The following is a 6,735-nucleotide window of genomic DNA, read 5'->3' as shown; positions in this document are numbered from 1 at the left end:
GAGAGAGAGAGAGAGAGAGAGAGAGAGAGAGAAAGGAAGAGGGAGAGAGAGGGAGAGGGGGAAGAGGGAGAAACAGAGATAGAGACAGAAAGAAACATAGACACACACACACACACACACACACACACACACACACACACACAGAGTCTACTAGAGTCAGAAAGAATTTGGTGGGCTTGAGACTCAAATTACCATTTGAGGAAGAAGAATGATATTCTAGATCCCAGGATTGCAAATGGTGATTGATTGCTTTTGCCCTGTTACTCATTTCTGTTTCAGTGAAATGTTTTACTGTTTCAGTGCTATGTCTTATCTGAGTCTGTTACCCACTGAATACCTGAGGCATTCATTAACTGCACAAGTTATCCATTTTTTTAACTGAAAAGTGGACCCAAACAAATGATTTGCTATTAAAATTCCCCATTATTTGATCTCAGGCTCAATAGGATCTACAGTAGAGTGTATCATAGGTTTCATCTTGCTGGTGAATGACTTATTACTCTGCTAATACGTTGAAGAGATGTGATTTGAATCCAGGGCTTTCAAAGTCAAGCCCTCTTTCCATTGCATTAATTGAAGAAGCCATCTCTTTCAGAGGCCAAGTATTTTGTGTGAACAATTGGGTCCAGGAGGATGAGGGTCTTCAGTTGGGGGGAAGGGAACAACTAAGCAGTTCTGAAAGGAGAGGAAGGGGGTGCTTTACATCTGGTGATCATCTGGTTCCCTGAGTGACCTGGAGAAGAGAATAAGGAAGAAGGGGACCCAGAGCAGGATCCCAATGGGCCAAGTTGGGGCAAAGGGTAGGACATTTGTCCTTTCCTTCCACTCTGCTGTGTGTCTAGTTTTGGGGGAGAACAATGTGGAGCTGAGCTGCTGCTTTTCATTGTGATAGAAATAATAATGATTCCTGACATTTATACAGGATTTTAAGGTTTTCAAAGAACTTTACATATATTATTTCACTTGATCCTGACTTCAGTCACATCTCTCTTCTTCTTCTTAAGTCTTATGGAGTCAGGAGAAAAGGAGAGAAAAATATCTAGGTCCTTAATGAAAGACCTCAGGAACAGGAGATTAAATGAAATGGACTCAGTCAGAGGGCTGGTAAGCTGCTACAGACACTGTTCAGGGGCTCCTGAAAGATCTATACAGGATTGGCACCAACTTCTCCCTCCTTCTTCTGATAGATTGTTCCATGTCCCATATGGGGGACCTGGAGAACCCCAAGTGGAATGGAACCACTAAATGGAACCATCTTCTTTCTGCCTTGCCCTAGGCTCCATCCCTTTTCCCCTCCTGGCCTGATAAAGGATTTTTGTCCCATTTCCCAGCCCCAGTCCTGCTGGAGGGAATTGAGAATTCATCTCTACTCTGTGCATTTGGCAATGGTGACAGGCTCCTTGTGGGGACAGACACACTGATGCATCTTAAAGTTTGTACATATCTTTTCTATTTTAAGTAACTTTTATCGTTATCTTTTGGTTCTTATATCATCATAGTTATTCTGAGTCCCTTCTCCTCCCCCTCCCAATGAACACTCTCATATAATAAATAGCATTTTTTAGAGATGGAAAAAAATCAGCACAACTGATCAATACATTGAACCCCCCCCAAAAAAAAACAACAACAATGGGCAGTGTGTAATAGCTATGGACTGCCAACCTCTACAAAAGGCTGGGTTGCAAGTGTCCTCTCATATTTCTTTATTGGAGTTCTGCTTGATCTTTATAGTTTTGTTAGATTGATTTTTGATTTTGGGGTACGTGGTTATTCTTTCCATTTGCCTCATAGTTACTGTATATATATATATGTATATATATATACATATATGTGTGTGTGTGTGTGTGTGTGTGTGTGTATTTTTTGTTTGTTTGTTTTGCTTATTTCACTCTGCATCGGTTCACAGAGGTTTTTCCATACTTCTCTGTTTTCATCACACATTATTTCTTACAGCACAGTGTTATGATTAAAATTCTCTGGTGACTCTCTTAATTTATAATTACTTATGAAATAATACAAAGTGGGTCAGAAAAAAGCACGAGCAACATGTGGCTGGCTGATCTCTTATCCACCTTCTCTGCCAGCAGGCTATGCCATCCCAGAGCCAGACAGCATGCCTCCTCAGACGGTAATTCCAAGAGAAGAGCGCAAGTTCCTCTCCTTTTCACCAGTTTATGCTTTTCTGACATCCCTGTCTCAAACCCTCTTTGATTGGAGAACTCTGACCTTAGTCAAGACAAAAGATGGGTCTTCTGGATGCCTGGAGTCACCATACAAAGAGATGATTTGAATGGCTGTACTTTTCTCCACAAGACTTTTCCAGTCTCATTTAATTACTTTACCACCCAAGAGGCTTGTTTACAGATAAACAAAGAACTAGTCTCCACCCTGCTTTAGTAAAGAGAAAGAAGCAAGTTCATACCTTCAGTCTTAAGATCAAACTTTCTTTTCCTTTAAAGTGAAAAGGTTGTTTGGGGTTGCCAAAAAGAGGTATAGATTAATATTAACTTGGTTAATATTAATTTTCCACAAGAGTAATATTCCATTACATTAATGTACCACAATTTGTTTAGCCATTCTCCAGTTGGTGCATATCTACTTTGGTTCTAATTCTTGGCTATCACAAAAAGTACTACTAAGAATATTTTGGAGTTTATGAGGATTTTCTTTCTTGAGGTATAAACCCAATAATGGAGTTGCTGGTTGAAAGGATATGGATATCTTAGCCACCTAATTTGAATAATTATAAATTGCTTTCCAAAGTGATTCTGCCATTTCATAGTTCTACCAACAATGTATTAGTATACTTGCCATTTTATAACCACTCCAACAGGGACTATAGCCATTTTTTGTCATCTTTGCCAACTTTCAGTGCGCAAAGTAAAACTTCATGGTTGTTTTGATTTACATTTCTCTTTGGAGCATTTTTTCAAGTAGTTGTGAATACTTTGCAATTCTTCTTTTTGAGATGGTTTTGACGACTGCTATTGGAAGTGCTATTTCTCCTATATCTTTACTTCTTTTCAGTAGGAAAGCAGAAAATTTGGAGGAAAATTTTTATAAACATTTTTCTGGATAGAAGTCTCCTAGATGATTTTCTAGAACTTTTGCATTTTCCCAAATAAATTTTATTATTTTATCAAGTTTTTTAAAGTATAACCTTGGTAAGTTGATTGGTAAAGTATTAAAAGTATGAACTAATTTTAGTAATATTGCCCCCTTTCTTTTTCATTATATTGGCATGGCCTAGTCCTAGATCACTGAATACTTCTCTGGCTACTTACTTCTTTAAGGAGCACTTAGTAATTGAACCTATATAATTTTTTGTGTGTGCTTCTTCATGTGAGGTCATTCCTCAAATATTTTATACATTTTGTAATTATTTCTAGTGATATTCCCCTTTCAGGAATAGCTTCTTTTTTTTTTAAAATATAAAAATGCTGTTGACTTTTTAGGATATATTTTATAGTTTGAAACTTTGCTGAAGTTATTGTCTCAATTAGTATCTTTGCTAATTCCCTATGACTTTTCTAAGTATATCATCATATCACTAAATTGGGATAGTTTTATTCCTTCTTTTCCTATCTTTATGCCTTTAATTGCTTTCTTTTGTCTTATTCTGCTAATAGCAATTCCAGAACTATATCAAATAATTGTGGGGAGGGTGGACATTTTTGCTTTACTCTTGTATTTATTGGAAAAGATTCTAGTTTATTCCCATTGTATATGATATTTGCTTTTGGTTTTTGATAGATACTTTTTCTGATATTAAAAAGAGACTCCTCTATGCCTATGCTTTGTAGGGGTTTTAGCATAAAAAAGCTTTGTACTTTGTCAAAGGCTTTTTATGCATTTATTGAGATGACCATATGGTTTGGGATGTTTAGATTATTAATATGATTATGTTGATTATTTTCTTAATGTTGGACCACCCTTGTATCCTTAATAAATATCTACTTGGTCATAAAAATGATTTATTGGATAAATTGCTGTAGTCTGTTTTATAGGACTTTGTTAAAATTTTTGAGTCAATATTCATGAATGATATTGGCCAGTAGGTTTTTTTCCCCTGAGTTTTATCTTTCTCTGCTGATATAGGACTATATTTGTCTTGCAAAAGGATTCTGGGAGGGTACTTTTTATATTTTATGTTTATAATATTATAATAATTTGTGAAGTATGACTACTATTCTCTAAATGTTTGATAGAATCCTTCTGTCAATCCATTAGAACTAGGAGTTTTTTCCTTATAGCTAGAGCTATTTCTTCTTCTGAGATTGGGTTATTTAAGATCACTATTTGGTCTTCTGATAATTTTAGTATTTTATATTTTTGAAGACATTCTTTATTTTCTTTTGCATGGGATATGGTGGATACATGGGATATGGTGGATGATGAGCTTAAGGTCAGGTTCATAGGCTTTTTAAAAAAAACACCTTCTTTTGGATTTTGGGTGTCAGTCAATGGAGACAACTGAAATTGCTTTATCATCAGTGCATAATTTCTGTTTTGGAGAGATTTGAGAGGTGAAAAGGACCAGAGAAAATGCCTAGTCCTCCATCTCCTCTCCTGTACATTTCTATCCTTTGCTAACATCTCTAGTATGTATTGTGTTCCCTAATTAAAGCATGAACTCCTTGAGAGCAGGAACTATCTTCTTTCTCAATGCTTTGTACAGTGCTTAACAAAGAATCATCACTTTCACACTTTTCATTCATCATTTGTTCATTCATTCATAGGGGATAGAGTTATAGATAGAGAAGTAGGTGGCCAGATGGACGAATAGGAGGACAGGCAGATGAATGGAATGTTTCTCATTCTTTTGCAGCAGAAGTAAACATGGTTCAGGGTGACACTGGGATCAGGAGGTGCCTTCTTCAAAAGGAAACAGAAGGAACCCAAGACTATGACCAACCATGGCAGAGATGGGCTATCAAGCTTGACCAACAGAAACAAAGTACCAGGTTCTACAAATAGACAGTACTGAACTCTTCAAATAGCAACAAGGCTTTGCAAAGAGAGATAGGCTCTGCAAATAGTACTAAGTTCTACAAAAAGAAAACATAGTTCCAAGTATGAGGTCAGACTGGGAGGGATACTGGGGGAAGCCTATAAACTACATACTTACCTATATGGAGGACCTTCACTGCTGAGAGAGTCATCTGAGAATAAAATACTCATGCTGCATTTTACCTAGCTTTGGAGGTAATGAATGTTATGAATCAAAGGTGATTCATAGAACGTTAGAGCTGAAAGGAACCTTAAAAATCCACCTCCCAACCCTGACCCTTGACATTTTACAGATGAGGAAACAGAAGTCCAAAGAGAGTATCTTGTTCAGGTTCATCCAGCTAAACTGTAGAACAGAAATGCAATCCTAAGCGTTTGTGATTCTCAGGGCAGTATTCTTTCTGACAGTACCATGATGGGGGCTCATGACATGTTGCTATGAGATACTTTAATCTGAAAGTTAGAAATCTCTGTTGGCAGATTTGGAGCATGGCTGTCTGGGTCACAATCTGACACTTTGAATATTGGGCCATGTGTGAAACCTAGGCTCTGGAGATCCAGTTAACCCTGGAATTTCCGATTCAGCAAACCTGAACTCCATCAAGGAGGGGACTGGGACACATCTGGATGGGATCTTCCATGTGTCTAGGATCTAGGGTAGCTCTCTTTGTGTCACTCAGGATTCCTCACAGTCCCATGCCTGCCGCCCCCTGTGCAGTGTAATTTTCCTGACGTCAAATGGTAAACATCTGGCAGCATCTGCATTGCCTAAAATAAACTGAGAGATAATTGGAGTCGTTTGTTACTATGACAAGCCCTGGATGCTAGTGAGGGTATGAGTGGGGGAGTGGGTTTTGGGAAGTACCCAAACTGGATTCTTTTATTAATGTTTTTACAATTAATTTATACAATTGCTTTATAAAACCAAGAGGGTCTAATTAGCTCCTGTCAGAATCATTTGCTCAGTTTAGAGACAGGAAGGAGGCTGATTTGGGGTCCTGATAGAAAGGATAGAATTCCTCCTAATTTAAAAGACAGGGACAGTGGTCAGACCTGAGGATGGGAAAGCACAAGCGCCTGCAGACCAGGGATTGAGGAAGCTGGACCAAAGAAACCTTTGGAATCACCTTCATGGATCACTCCCAAGAATCACCTCTATGAAAACCCAGAAAAAATATATTGGGGAGCCTCTTGGAAGAGAAAAAATCATATAGCTAAAGAGCCACATTAGGAGAAAGGAATGACAGAATTGTCGCCTTTTAGATTTGGCAAGAATCTCAGTGGGTGCATAGTTGAACTCATACCTAAGCACAAAGACATCTAAAACATCCCCAGCAAATGGCCATTAATTGGGGTTAAGCCTATGCTTGAATACCTACAATGATTAATAATTTACTGCCTTATAAGGCACCCTACTCCATTTTTAGCTCCAATTATTAGGAAATTTTCCCTTATATTGAGCCAAAATCTTCCTTTTAAATTCTAGTCATTGATCCTACTGCTCCCCACTGGAACTGTCCAGTTGGAAAAAGCCCAATTCCTTTTCCACATATATCATGACCTTTCAAACATTTGAAGACAATAGCATGATCCATCTTCTTTTTTCTAGGCTATGTCCAATTCCTTCAACAGATTCTCATATGACATCAGTTTAGTCTCAGCATCCTGGATGTTCTCTGTGATGGGTCAGGATATTGGTGGAATTAGAGCTTGAGTTAACCCAGA

The sequence above is a fragment of the Gracilinanus agilis genome, chromosome 2, assembly GCF_016433145.1.
Source record: "Gracilinanus agilis isolate LMUSP501 chromosome 2, AgileGrace, whole genome shotgun sequence".
Taxonomy (NCBI): domain Eukaryota; kingdom Metazoa; phylum Chordata; class Mammalia; order Didelphimorphia; family Didelphidae; genus Gracilinanus; species Gracilinanus agilis.
Note: the sequence above shows the minus strand (reverse complement) of the source record.